Here is a 15,971-nt window from a genome sequence, read left to right as displayed (position 1 = left end):
AAGTGATCTGTATCTGAGATGATTTCGATTTTTTTCAATCATGGAACTCACTTTCTCAAGTTGAGGAGAAATTTGAGGCTTATTATTATAAAAGGTGGTCAAATTCTTAAAAAAATCAATGTACTTCCTGTAAACTATATAAATGACTAAAAGGAATAATTTATATGCTGGGTAGATCTTATGTGTTAATAGGAATTAATAAAGTGAACAGCCTTTAAAAAGGAAAAAAAGAAAGCCATAAAAGGTAAGACAAAGGAGGTGCTCATAGGCAGGGAAGCAGGATTATCTGCCCCAAATGGTGCCCTAACATTCAAAATGTCAAGGCTGACCTGCATTAGTAATATATGTATATCAAGTTTTTCAAAAGTGAAAATAAGTGCCTATTCATCTATTTTCCACTATTTTCTCCCTGTTCCTATGAACTATAGTGAACATCTCTGAGTTGGCTGGTCAGGGTTACAAACAGAGACACAGGCATAGCAGGGATTACAACTAGGACCTAAATGAGGCACAGTGTCCTTGGATTCTTTCTAGGACATCCAAACAATGGAAAGACAGCAATAGCACTTCTTATAAGGTCATTATATTGCTGTCTTTAAAATGAGATGTCTCTGTTGTGAAGAAACTGCCATCTTATTTTCCTACGTTTTTCTTCTATTATCTTCTTTCACAAATATCATGAACATTCAGTTTTAACCAAAATTACTTAAGTAATGTTATCGTATTCCTTTAAGAGATAAATGAAATAATCTAACTTACAGTTTGTAGCAAAATACAAAGATATTATCTTTATGGAAAACTCACATCTGTAAAGAGTTGAAAACAGATTGAACTAAATTTCCCAAGGAACAGGCTGGGTCCATATTTACAATCTGGCAGTAATCATATTTACTATAAATGATGAAAAAGACCACTTGTGTTATACATGTAGGCATGAAAGACCTTTAGATACATTTGCTTTTATGGCTTCTGACATGTGGCAAATTAAGTCATATTTTATAGATTTCAATTCTACTCATTCTCAAATACCACTGAGCAGCTGAATAGTCTCTTTTAAAGATCCCTACTTAGTAAGCCAGAAAATAGATCATGAAAACCAAGTCATTATATATTGTAGACTCAAAATTCAATTTAACATTATTTTATATTTATAATCATTTATATGCATGTATTAATGGCTATCATAAAATGCATTTTCTATTTTATCAGAGGTCAAAAGCTAACCACGGGATCAGATAAACCTGTGTGTGTGCGTGTGTGTCTGGGTGTATGTATGTGTGTATATATGGAAAATAGTATAAATAAATATAAATTATCTAAAGAATTAGGCTGGGTTATGATGTTCAAAATTTTCCTTCCTTTTTTGTCATTTCTAGCAACACGTTATATGTGTATAAGTCATAGTTCTACATATACTTTTTGCTGAATATTTCTGTGTTGGTTTGAGATTGCTCCTTTACCATTTACATTCCAAGTTACAGGATTAGCATAGGAAATTCAAGGAATTATGGACCTAAAGTGAGCATTGCTTAATGTGGAATGAAGCTTGGCTTCTGACCACACATGACAGTACATTAACTTTTTGAAATCAAGTGTATTTTATGAATTTAAATGCATATTTATCAGTTATTTTTATGATTTTGGGGGCAATGATTTAGATCTCCTCTATAAGGTAGAAATAAGAAGTGTTTTATCTATCTAGACGTATTCTTTCAAAACCTAATATTTCCTTGTGTAATCAATATCTCACTAAATGGGAGTAAAAGAGTTTGATTTAATTTTAGAGGCAATATGTTCTCTCAGATCCAACTCCTAACTGCTGATGAAGAGAACAAAATTCTATCTTGTCTGAAAATGTTACCAGCTGCCTGAACTTGAAAAAGAAACCAATGACTTCAACCCAACTTCTTCCTAGAGATAAAAATCATACCCGACTGTTTTCTATTAACTAATTACCTGCCAACATGCCTCAAAGAAACCCTAATACTTTAATGATCATTTACAAAATAAGTTTAAAAAGTTGCTTGAACCTTGCTATGAATGAAACACAGTATTATCTAACAGACATATTGTGTGTATAAACATACACTATATATATACTCACACAATGTTTCAATGACATATAAAATAGATATCAAATTTGACAACAAGCTACACAATCAGGTTGAGTCAAATACAGAAGTTGTTAGATGCATATATTCTTCAAAATTATCTCACTTGTAGAAAACCTTTTCAGATCCTGATCTCAACATTCTGATACAGAGCTCTCTCCTTACCACCTATCAAAATAGCCCACTCATTCTCTGACCTGTCAGTTTTCTTCATAGCACTTATCAGAGGCTGACATTATTCTTTCTATCTGTCTGTTTATCTGTCTGTGTCTCTTTATCATCAGTATATGATAGATTTGTTTATGGTCTATCTCTACGACTATAATTTCACCTCCTTGAGGGTAGGGAATTTGTTTTCTCTCCTGCTACAGCCTAGAACTAGAATGGTGCCTGGCGCTTTTTTGAAACTCATTATTTCATGAATGACTAAGGAAATAAATAAATAAATTTAATGACTTTTATTAGAAACTGCCTTATTTTTCCTATAAGAGCTCTATCTATATACTTCTTATTTTATTCCCTTTCTAATGCCCTACGTTAAGCTGAGACAAAATTAGTTGTTCATTAAAATTGGCATAAGTTCAAAGAGTAACTTGGTAGTTCATTAAAAATTTATTTGCATGCCTTTACAAGTGTTAATTTAGATTTAATACCCATTCATAGATTTTCAGTTATAGTTCAGGCTAGTAGATTTATGTAAACTTCAAAATTATTATGTGCAGAACTTAATATATTATTGTCTCAAAATTATAGACACATGCAGATGATAAGCAACCATAATCACATTACTGATATGGGCCCAATTAACACTGATTTAGTAGTATACGTGTATATTCCAGGGAGTTTTGAAAGTAACCCATGTCAAATGCTTCAATAAGGCTTATGATTCATCAGCAGTTAGAAAACAATGCTAAATTTATTATCATAGCTCTTGGCAAATAATGAAAAATTTATCCTGAAGTTCGTTCTTGCTGCCTTTCCTCAAAACATTTGTTGAGAGTCTATTATGTAACAGACTCTTTTCTAACATGAGGAATACTGAGAAGAATGGGCTCAAAGTCTAGAGTAAACAAAAGAGAATACAGCAATGTGACAATTATTCAGTGTGGGGACTCAGGAAAGGGTACCAGAGAATACTTTTCTCAAGTTGATCTTGAAGTTAGAAGAGGGATTCCTGGGGAAAAAGGAGAAGAATAATGACCCTTAGGGACAATTGCTACTCTGCATCTAAAAGTTGAATTGGAACAGTAATAATTAAATATTACAGTGTTGCAAAATAATTCTTCTCCAGTTGCTGTTTCTTTTCTTATTTATAGATGAAAACTCGTATGCATGTCTTAACCAACCCTTGTATGTGGTCTCACTGTGTTCTGTATTTCCAGTCAAAAGGGAAGATAATTTCTTAATTATTGAAAAGCTGAGGAAGCAAGGTTAATGTGTAATCAAAGAATAAGCAGCAGGTCATTCTATGCATCTGGAAACAGCAAGGAGATCTAATAGGTCAAGGTGTGTGATTCTTAAAGCAAATTCCCAGAGTATCTATGGCTTTCCTCCAAGTAAACAGCAAGATTTATGAAGGAAAACCATGAAACTGAACGCTTTCAAATATTCCAACCTTCCTGGAACACTTCCAATCAGATTGGTCTTTTTCCTGCTTTCAGTGTCTACACTCAAAACATACAATATATATTTTTTTAATGCAGGGGAATATTTGTACAGCATTTTAAAGGAGAAATCATATAACAAAAAGAAAAGTTTATGAAAGCTTTCAGAAATGAGGCAATTTGGGGTTATAGCATAGCAAACACATGAGAAGCTGATAATAAAAATTATGAATTATAGAAATAAATCAGTAAAGAACCACACTGAGGGTTGATGAGAATTTAAAAAATCAGGGATTTTTTAGAATTCTATACCTAGGAAATGAACTGGTCATAATCGTGACATTCATTATGAGAAAACGCATGAAAAGCTGATGAAAATCAACTTGGCCAAAGGCTTCTATAGTTTTAGGCCAATGAATTTAAGAATACAAGGTCACTCACTACTAGATTACGGTGAAATCAAGGAATTATTTTCCTTTCCATTGGTAAACTGAGCTTGAGAAGGCAGTGCTAAATGAGTGAACGATGAGGGCGAACAGACGGAGTGGGCACTGGGATAACAGGCAGTGATAACGGGATTAAGTAAAAACAAAAACGTGTTAAGAACCAACCACACCTGCACCCATTAAACCTTAGTAATGGCCACTGGGCCCTGACAGAAACCAGAATGTTTAACTTCTTGTAATTTGAAAGTTACTTTACAAGCCATTATTGTGCATTTCCTCACGCATGCCTTCCTTTTTATTGTCAGTGGAGGTTTCTAGGAAAATTGCCACAGGGTATTTTTTTTTTTTTTTTTTTTTTTTTTGCGGTATGCGGGCCTCTCACTGTTGTGGCCTCTCCCGTTGAGGAGCACAGGCTCCGGATTCGCAGGCTCAGCGGCCATGGCTCACGGGCCTAGCCACTCCGCGGCACGTGGGATCTTCCCGGACCGGGACACGAACCCACGTTCCCTGCATCGGCAGGCTGACTCTCAACCACTGCTCCACCAGGGAAGCCTGCCACAGGGCATTTTTAAAATGCAGAAGATCTGGTAATTTTACTGTGTCTGTTTTTTTACCCATATAGTCTAACTTAACGTTTATTCCAACAATGTGGAACTACCTTGTACCTGCTTCAGTATGTGATTTGATTGGCATTTTGAAGCTTTCAAAAGCTAATAAATAAATAAATAAACCAGGGACTTACTACTCTCACAAATGTTTTACTTTTTATGTTCCAAGAGGAAAAGTAGGTGTCATCTTTAAACACACACACAGAGAAAAGAGGCATATAGAATTAGGTTATGTATTTATGAGTCAGAAGATCTCTCACATCATTACAATAGAAAGTCAACAGTAGGTACAAAGCATAGAAATAATAGAGAGGAAGTGCTATGTAAGTTTACCATCTCAGGAATCTCAGAGTAAGACTAGAAAACAAGTGAAGATGAAGGGAAGATAGGAAGAAGAAAGGCATGCGAAAAGCAGGGAAGAAATGAAACAACTCGGTGTGTATGGGAATTTCTAAAGTCGTTCAGTACTTTAGCAGTGTAATTAAGGTAATGGCAGCCAATGCGTTGCATGGAGGGGTGACAGTTGTAAGGAACAGTGTATTGGTTATTTACTGCTCAAATGACCCCTAAAATTTAGCAGCTTAAAATAACAAACATTTATTATTTTACAGCTTTTGTGAGCTAAGAATCTGGTCCCAGCCAAACTGTGTCCCTCTGTTTCAGGGTCTCTCAGGAGACTGGGGTCAAGCGGTTGACCAGGGCTACAGTCATCTCAAGGCTTGATTGAAATAAAGGATTAATTCCCAAGCTCACTCAAGTGGGTTTCTTCCCAGGACTGATTATAACATGTCAGCTTGCGTCCCCCAGAATGAGCCATCTAAGAGAGAGTGCTCAAGAAGGAAACCACAGTCTTTTTATAACCCAATTTCAAGAGTGACATACCATAATCTCTGCTGTATTCTATTTGTTAAAAGTGAGTCATAAGGTCCAACTTATTTGAGGGAAGGAGGTAGAGTAAGTGCATGAATATCAGGAGGGGAGGACCATTGGGAGCTACCTGCCTAAGAGGCTGCAGGTCACAAACATATGTAAATTTCCTTCCAAGCATGCTTAAGGTGGCATTGCTGAGGCTGAGGGGTCAGCAACCTATAAAAGCTCTGAGGTGGCACTGGTGTAAGCCAAAGCTTTCACACAGAACCTTATATACTGTTCTGCCTATGAGACCAAACTGGTGGCCTCAGTTCCACTGATGACTAGGAAATCTGTGAAAGCTTTGTGGCAGCACCCGGAGTAGACACTTATTAGGATAAAGATGCATCTACCTTCCATTCTTTTGTGTAATCTAAATCTCATCACTGAAAGGGGACAGCCTACAACAGCAATCTGCAATCTTTTTTTTCCATCTATCTAAGAAACTTTGTCTTGGTTAATCGAACTCACTTTTCCTGATCACAGGAAAAAGGAGTAGATCTCTTTTGGTTGTATGTGGGTTGGGGGGAGCAAAAGCATCCTTTAAAAACTGAGTATAAATTGGTGCAAAGGTCAAAGCAAGATATTGAATAGGTAGGCAGGAACCAGCAAAAGTAGGCTTTATCTCTCACCTTAAAAAGCCTAGATTTGCCCTATGGGCAATGTGTGACTTCTGAAGGTACTACGTTTTATAGAGATCACATTGACAGTAATGTGGAAATAGTGGGTTTGAAGGCTATGTTTCAAGGATGATTATTTCTTCAAGTCCTCATATTTGGGACTGGTACAGGAGCTAAGATAGGGACAGAAAAGACAGAGAGAGAATGGAATTGAGAGATTTTTTAAGAGCAAAATGCATGAGGTGATTGATTGAATGCAGAGTATATGGAAGAAGGAAGGATTTAGGTTGGTTCCCAGTCTCCTAGTTTACTTGATGAGATCAATTGGGAAGACAGAAGGAAATGTAAGTTTGAAAGAAATTATAACAGGAAAAGATAAATATAGAATATGGCTCTGAATAGCTTCATAAATCTGAGGTCAAAAGCAAATGAAGAAAGAACTAAAATAAGTGCTGCTCCTGAAAAAAGAGTATTTTTTTTTAAGAAAACAGAATCTATACTAACATTCTTCAGTCTACTGTTTTTTGTTTTTCCACAATATTTTTAGCCTATTACTCTGCTATCATTGTAATATGTGGAAAGTGCTAAGCCAAAGTTTTTTAGACTCAGAATTAAAGAGAAAAGCACTAAGATTATAGGAAATAATATTCTACAGGTTTGGAAAAAAAAGGGGATAAAAAAAGAATATCACTATTGTGCAATAAATTATATCAGTTTTAAGATTACTTACTGAGGATTGAATGTGGAGATATTAAGGATAGTTTCCTTTCCAAAACCAACTGGAATTTTATTATTGGTATTAATTTTTAAATTATAATATGTTATGAAGGAAAATCCCTGACATTGATGGTTTTAGACATAGCAATTGTTCTTTTGTTATTCATTAAATGCATAATTGACTTGAGCTTTTCTTAGACTGCCAATTAACAGTTGTAAAAAGAAATTCTAGTTATAAATTTATTAATATTGCTGTCACTTCAAAATAGGATAAGGAATTTCCTAACATATTTTACCAGTAAGTTCACATTTGTTTTCTAGACCATTTTCTGAAATATGTTTTGCTTGTCAATAGAAGCCTAGGAAGTCAGGACTCAAGACCTAAAGATCTGTCCCAAGTCTAACAACAGAATATTCTTAGACAACATCTTAAAATGATCTTCCTTGATTTCATAATAATGATAATAATATTGTTACTAGTTTATGACAATAATGACAATTAATACATAACATTTATTGAGTTTTTACTAAGTAACTGGCCCTATGTAATGTTTTTTATGTCTTACCTTTCTTTAATTTTCTTAACATTTTAATGTGGTACTATTATTAGCCTTATTTTGAAAATGAGGACACCAAGGGCCATGCTTCCACAAGACAATAAGTGGTGGAAATAAGATCTGAACTCAGGTAGTCTGGCTTAAGAGTCCATTACTCTTAACCACCTCTACATATTTCTCCAGGCATTTGTTGTCCTTTAAGCAATAACACATGATAGTGCATGTAAGTTAATACAATTCATCTTCTACATTCTTTATCCTCTTGGAGGACTAAAGTGAAGTACAGCCTAGTTAAATAATTTTCAGAAGATATTCTAGTTATTTTAAAATATTATAGCAGTAAAGTAGTAAATAAAATGTTCCAGAAGGAAAATAAGAACATGTAGATACCTTCATTAAATGACCTGGAATGCTGACTATGTCATATTTTACTAGTGAGCTGAAATAAAAATATTTTTTCTAGAAAGGATACATAGACGTTCTTTCACATTGAAAGTAAATATTTTCCTTAAAATATCTAAATGTTATCTTGGAACATATAGGACATTGCTCTAACTCATGGCGATCTATTTTCTTTTATTTATTTTTTACTTTATTTTTCCTGGAAGGCTGGGGGTGGGGTGTGGAAAGAAGAAACCTTTAGATTTTCTCTGAGGGAAATTACTGAACTGAAAGAAAAACAATACAATCATGAAAAGTATTCCTAGATGAGAAAAGACCAACTGATAAACACATATCTGCATCCAACTGATTATATAATACCTCATGGGTGTTGTGGTAATACTGTCAAAACATGGATTGTATCTTTGAAATATCAGATTTAATTTAAATCAATTTCAAGCCAACTACTTTATTTCACCATTGGTGAGTAATACAGCCAGTCCCCACAATGTTTAAGTTAGTGAAGAAATGGAAAATCAGGAAAAGAACATATGCTAGTTTTGATCTGCTATGAATGTGAAGTGCCAAAAGTATTACAAAGAAAGATAGCTCATAACACATTTCAACACCAGTGAAGTGTGGGGAAAAAAGTTAATCTTCTTGATACATTTTGTTTCTTCTTTCTTTTAATTCTCATTATTTGATAATTACTTATTCAACTTTGAACACAGGTTGTATAAATATATTTATTTTTAAGTATATTTAAAGTAAGTATACTTTAAATATACCTATATATTTAAAGTAAGTATACTTTAAATATACCTAAAATAAGTATAAAAAATTTTATTTGGAGGCTTTTTAAGAGACATTTTCTTCTCTCTTCTAAGTTAACCTTACCCAGTATTAGTGACCACCTAATGGGACAGTTTTTTAAAAATGCAAAAGAAAACCCACCCAAACGCTTGAAAATTACAGACAGCTTCAGTATATAAATTTTAATGTTATTATTCTAATTATGTCATACAGGAAGAGTCTTATACATACAAGATTCTGGTTAAATTTGACAGATTGAACACACTCATTTACCTCTGCTCCCTCTGGAAAGCCTAGTGAAACAACAGTAAAAGGATACAGATTGCATAAACTCACAAGAGAAAAGAGAATTAGGGAGGAAATGAGTGACAAAGAGAGAAATCCACAAAACCACAGAAGATATCAAGCAGATTGTTGAGCACTAGTTAACAGAGAAGAGGTTGATGCCCAAGTGTTGTCTGCAGAGGGGAAAGAAAATTAGAGGCACTTGGTGTAAGAAGGTTCCTCTGGGAACGGGACAGAAATCAAAATTATGTGAAAGCCTAAGTGGATACCACTTAGAACTATCTTCCATCCCCTCCCTAGGTTTGGCAGCCAGGAAAGTGTCTCTCCTTCCCTTACCAATGCAAGAGTTCAGAGAAGTTGAAAAACACAGGGTCTCTGGAACTCAGAGATCAGTCAAGCAGGAGGATCAGAAGCCACAGTGAAAACAGAATCATGAAGTTAAAGACAACAAACCAGAAAGTCTGAATAAGAAGACTCCAGGGCTTCCCTGGTGGTGCAGTGGTTGACAGCCTGCCTGCCGATGCAGGGGACGTGGGTTTGTGCCCTGTTCCGGGCCACATGCCACGGAGTGGCTGGGCCCGTGAGCCATGGCCGCTGAGCCTGCGCGTCCGGAGCCTGTGCTCTGCAATGGGAGAGGCCACAACAGTGAGAGGCCCGCGTACCGCAAAAGGAAAAAAAAAAAAAAAAAAGAAGACTCCAGCCCCATTTTCTTAACTCTCAGGTTGGCAGTGAAGTCTATAGTTGCCCCCTTTTTAATCTCCATTGTGGGCAGAAGATTAGAGAAGTCCTCGCTGGTGCTGACCTCTGGAGAGAAAGAATCTGACTTGGGGTAGGGCTCCCATAACTAATTAGGTTCTTCTTCACTCAGTACCTCCATGGTGAGATCTACTTTTGTACCTTTGGAAAAACTCAGCCACAGGGATAGAGACCTTCTAAATGGCCTTTTCAGTGCATTTTCTTAAATATAAGTAAACCAAGGATCTCCAGACATTGGAGGGAAGTTTCTAACATTAAAAAAAAGGTGATAAAAAAGACAAACTGAAAATGAGACTCAGGGGAAATATAGTCTCTTCATGCTAATGAAGAAAGCAAAATAAAAACCTCAAAATATATAAAATTAATATCCTCAAAGAGTTAAAAGAAAGAAGTACATCCATGATATAAAAAAGAAACATTCAGAGAATAAGGCAAATCTTCTGGGAATTAGAAAAATAATGAAAATAAACTATTCAATAGGAAATATTAAGAAAGTAGTTGGATGTAGTTGCATATCAAGGGTGGGATGATGGAAATGGTCTTACCTGGGTACAGGCAAGAAAGGGGTGCACTGTGTGTAGAAAATTTTAAAAGAATAAAACCAACTAAAAGTAGTCTGCTTTTTATTAGTATCATGAGCCAACAATTCTAAACTCTCAGTGATAAAACAGTCTTATCCATAACAAGTTTGTGTACATCTAACTTCTAAACAGTTGTTGCAGTTGCTGTTGAGTCTATGAAGAAATGAACTCAAGGAAACAAAGATATGGACAGTGCTAAAATTTCTGGAATTTATTGTGAAATGAAATGAGATATTTATGTTTTAACAGAGATCTATGTATTATCATTTCTTACCTTGTGTAATTTTGCTTCCCTTCCCTTTTTCCTTATGAAATTAGCTGGTGGTTTGTCTATTCTCTTAGGTTTTTTTTTGTAACAGCAAGGTTTTGAATTATTAGTTAGGTAGGCTATTTATCCATTGTCTACCTCATTATCTCTACTATTATATTTAATAATTCCTCCTTTGAGCTTCCTTTGATTTGTTGTTTTTTATCTAGTTTTTTTTTTTGTGGGGGACTGTAGGTATTCAATTCATTTATTCATTTTATTTTTATATTTTAATAGGTACCATTGACATACATTAAAATATGCACACATATAAAGTGTACTATTTATGTTTTACCTGCATAAAATCTGTAAAACCATCTTGACAATATGGATAATGAACATACCCATTACCCACAAAAGTTGTCTTGTTGCCTTCCATACCCTTCCTCCTACTTCTCCCCAACCTCTCATCCCGAGACAATCACAGATCTGCTTTCTTACACTGTAGATTAGTTTGCATTTTTAGAATTTTGTATAAATTGAATCATCTATGGACCCTTTTATCTGGCTTCTTTCACTCAGCGTAATCATTTTGGGATTCATCCACGTTGGAACATGTATCAGCAATTCATTCCTTTTTTGCTAAGTAGTATTCCTTTGTATGTCTATACTATTGCTTTTTTATCCTTTAGCCTGTTAATGGATATATGGGTTGTTCCCAGCTTGTGACTGTTATGAATCATGCTCCAACCATGCATGTACAAGTCTTTTTGATAACTGACTAGGAGAATAAGTCATATAGTAGGTGTATGTTTAACAGTTACGAAACTGCCAAAAAAGTTCTCCAAAGTGATTGTACCATTTTACATTCCCACTATAGAGTATGAGAGTTTCACATCCTTGCCAACAGATGGTATAATCAGTCTTGTTTATTTTAGACATATTAATAGGTGTAAAGTGGTATCCCATTACAGTTTTAATTTGCATTTCCCTAGTGAGATTAGTGACGTTGAACACTTTTTCAAGTGTTTATTTGCCATCCATGTATTGTTTTTGGTAATGTATTTGTTCAAGTCATTTGCCTGCTTTTATTATTGCATTGTTTGTACTCTAATAATTGAGTTTTGAAAGTTCTTTATATATTCTGGATACAAGTATTTTATCAGATATATGCTTTAAAAGTATTTTTCCCAGTCTGTGGCTTGTCTTTTCATTCTACTAAGAGCATCATTTGAAGAATAACATTCTAAAGTTTTATAAAATACAATTCATCAATTTTCCCTTTATGGATTATGCTTCTACATATGTTAGAAAACCCACAACTTGTCATTATTTTTGCTTTAAACAGTTTATTATATTTTAAATATATTTAAATAAATTAAAAAATCTATTTACCAATGTACTTACCATTTCTGGTGTCCTTCATTCCTTTGTGTAGATACAGGATTCTATGTGGTGTAATTCTCCTCCTGCTTAAATCACTTCCTTTAACATTTCTTGTAGTACTGGTCTGATGGCGATGAAGTATTTCAGCTCTTCTATGTTTCAAAATGTCTTTATTTTGTTAGTTTCTTGAATAATTATTTTGTTGGGTAAAAAGTTCTAGTTTGACAGTTTTTTCTTTCAGTTGTTTAAGGACGTTTCTCCACTGTCTTCCCACTTGCATTGTTTCCTACCAGAAATATGCTGTCTCCCTTATCTTTGTTTCTTTGGATATAATGTACTTTCTCTCTCCTCCCCTTCTTCCTGCTGCTTTTAAGATTTTTATCTCTGATTTTTATCTCTATCACTTGCTTTAAGAAATTTGATTGTGCTGTGCCTTAGTGTAATTTTCTTCATACTTCTTAGACTTGGGGTTCATTGATCTTTTTTGATCTGTGGGTTTATAGATTCCATCAAATTTGGAATTTTTCAGCGATTATTTCTTTTCATTTTTTTTTCTATCCCTGTCTTTTCTTTCTGAACTACAATTGTACATATATTAGGTTGTTTGAAGTTATCCCTCAGCTTTCAAAATTGCTATTTTTTTTTCATTTTTCTTTCTGCATTTAATTTTGGATAGATTCTGTCATTAATTCAATAACTGCATCTTTTTTGTTAATATTTTTTTCCTCAATGTCTAATTTACTATTAACCTTATCCAGTATATTTTTCATTTCAACCGCTATAGCTTTTATCACTAGAAGTTCAATTTGGGTCATTTAAAAAGTATCTTCCAACTCTTTTTTTTTTTTTTTTTTTTTGCATTGTACTTGGTATTCTTTTTTTCTTTTCTTTTCTTTTTATTTTAACATCTTTATTGGAGTATAATTGCTTTACATTGTTGTGTCAGTTTCTGCTTTATAACAAAGTGAATCAGTTATACATATACATATGTCCCCATATTTCTTCTCTCTTGCATCTCCCTCCCTCCCACCCTCCCTACCCCACTCCTCTAGGTGATCACAAAGCACCGAGCTGATCTCCCTGTGCTATGCAGCTGATTCCCACTAGATATCTATTTTACATTTGGTAGTATATATATGTCCATGCCACTCTCTCACTCTTTACTAAACATGTTCAGTCTTTTCTCTAATTACTTGAACATATGGAATACAGTTATAATAACTATTTTAATATCTTTGACCATTAATTTTATCATCTGTATCAATTCTGAGTCTGTTTTGTTGGTTGAGTTTTCTCCTCATTCAATAGAATATATTATGTGTAGTATTTTTCTGTTTCTTTGTATTTTTGGTAATTTCTATTAGATGCCTGACATTGTGAATTTTACCTTTTGGAGTGCTGGATATTTCTGTATACCTATAAATATTCTTGAGCTTTATTCTGGAAAGTTGTCTAATTACTTGGAATTAGTTTCATCCATTGAGCTTTGTTTTTAAGGTTTGTTAAGTGGGGCCAGAGCAACATTTAGTCTAGGGTTAATTTTTCTTATTACTGAGGCAAACCTTTTCTGAGTACTTTACCTAATGCTCTGTGAATTGTGAGGTTTTCCACTCAAGTTACTGGTCCTGTGTTGGCTTTAAAGATTGTTCTTTCTCACCCTTTCAGGAAATTAATTCCCCCCAACTCCAGACAAGTTGCGCACATGCATCACTAATACTCAGCTGATTGCTTGAGAGGGACCCTTTACAGATCTCAGATGTTGTCCCTCTGTGTAGCTTGCTCTTCTCCAGTCAACTGCTCGGTGAACTATAGCTGCCTTGGCCTCCCCAGGTTACCAATTTCATCTCTTCATCTTATGGAGATTTCTGGGCTCTGCCTGGTTTCCCCCTCCTTGCATTGCAACCTACACACTTTCTCCAGGCAGCAACCTGGGAAAATTGCAGGGCTCATTTCATTTATTTTCCATTTTCAGGGGTAACTGCCCTTTATTTTCTTGATATCCAATGGCAGGACAACCGTTGTTTCATACATTTTAATTTATTTCTTTAGTTGTTTCATGAAGAAGGTAAATCTGGTCCCCATTACCCCACAATAGTCAGATATGAAAATGTCTGAACTGTTTGTAAATTATCGAGGGCTGGCATCTAATTCACCTGCTTCTCCCCCACTTCTCCACCTATGCACTAAGATGGTAGCAGCAAAGGTCTTAACTCAATGTTATTGGATTTTTTTCTGATTACTGTTTAAATATATGCTATTGGTCCTGACATGTAGTATTTTTAATTATTATTACTGTTTGCAAATTCTGTTAGATCAGTTTATTTTTCCCTTTTTATCTGAAAGTTGTTTAATAGAAGATTTTATTTTTAATTTACAGATGGAAGGAGCTTTTTGGTCTTTATTTATGAATAATTTCTAATTTTATTGTCTTGTGATTGAAGAATATTTTTTGTAATATTTTTACATCAGAATACTTACTGATGTTTTATTTGTGACCTAATATATAATTGACTTTTAAAATACAAATATGTTTTGGGCTTCCCTGGTGGCGCAGTGGTTGAGAGTCCGCCTGCCGATGCAGGGGACACGGGTTCATGCCCCGGTCTGGGAAGATCCCACATGCCGCGGAGGAGCTAGGCCCATGAGCCATGGCCGCTGAGCCTGCGTGTCCGGAGCCTGTGCTCCACAATGGGAGAGGCCACAACAATGAGAGGCCTGTGTACCACAAAAAATAAAATAAAATAGAATACAAATATGTTTTTAAGAATTATTTTTGTTCTTATTTTCAGTACTTTTAAAACCTTCTATTCTATTAAATTACTAAAGTCTCCCTACCATCAATTGTTTACTCTTTTTTTTTTTTTTTTTTTTGGCTGTGCTGTGTGGCTTGAAGGATCTTAGTTCCCTGACCAGGGATCGAACCTGTGCCCCCTGAACTGGGAGCATAGAGTCTTAACATTTGGACCACTGGGGAAGTTCCCAATTGTTTACTCTTGACAACTGTTACAAAATACTATACAGAGACACTGCTACTGTATGTTTGCATGAATGAAAATAACTGTTTTAAGCACATTCCTTATTGTAGAGGTCCTTTCAATTCAATTCACAGAAACAGTGACAACTGTTCCAAAATACTAAACAGAGACATGGCTCCTATATGTTTGTGTTGAAGAAAATAACCATTTTAAACACATTCCTTATTGACGAGATTCTTTCCTCTCCATCTGTATATTGTTACTTTTTTTTACTTTTTTAATTTAATTTTTATCTTATATTGGAGTATAGTTGATTTACAGTGTTGTGTTAGTTTCAGACCACCTGTATATTCTTCAGTTCACCAAAAAAATTGAGCATAATGTGGGTACCACAGATACCAAGTTGAAGACTTGGTCCCTGTCCCAGAGGAAGCATGGTAATCTGCCATGTCTTTTTTTCTCCTTGAGTTTTGCTAGAATCACTCATGTTTTTGTTCCATATTTTTAGGTACAATGTTCCAAAGAGTTAGTACTGCCATGCAATGTTACTCAAATTATTGTACAGTCTACATAGAAAAACTATATTAATGATCACTATAACAATATTGTGCATCATCTTCACCTCTTCATGTTCTCGCTTACCCTTCCTTGAGTTACAAAGACTCTGGTTTCAACAATTAGTAGGGCATTACTATTACCAAGTGTAAAATTAAAGGAGAGGTCATAGAAATATAATACATACTGGAGAATTAATACACAGTTATAATTATAAAACTAAAAATGATCAAAAAATTATAGTGATTAATAATAAGAAGGTATTTGTGAAATGGGGAAAGTCAAATGCTTAACTAGCACACAGTTGCACATGTAATATTTTATAAAAGTAAGACTTCATGATTAATAGAATAAGAATTAGAGAGGCTTCCCTGGTGGCACAGTGGTTGAAAGACCGCCTGCTGATGCAGGGGACACGGG

At 34.7% G+C, this 15,971-nt stretch overlaps 1 protein-coding gene across 2 annotated transcripts in view; it reads right to left on the bottom strand.

The window, feature by feature from the left end:
* The window catches only part of CFAP299 (cilia and flagella associated protein 299), a gene marked incomplete at both ends in the record, with an annotated part of 622,955 nt that overhangs the window by 234,687 nt on the left and 372,297 nt on the right, over positions 1-15,971 (bottom strand). The window lies entirely within an intron of this gene.

Source organism: Hyperoodon ampullatus (assembly GCF_949752795.1).
Source record: "Hyperoodon ampullatus genome assembly, chromosome: 1".
Classification (NCBI taxonomy): Eukaryota; Metazoa; Chordata; class Mammalia; order Artiodactyla; family Ziphiidae; genus Hyperoodon; species Hyperoodon ampullatus.
The sequence above is the reverse complement of the archived record's forward strand: the minus strand, read 5'-3'. Positions and strand labels throughout refer to the sequence as shown.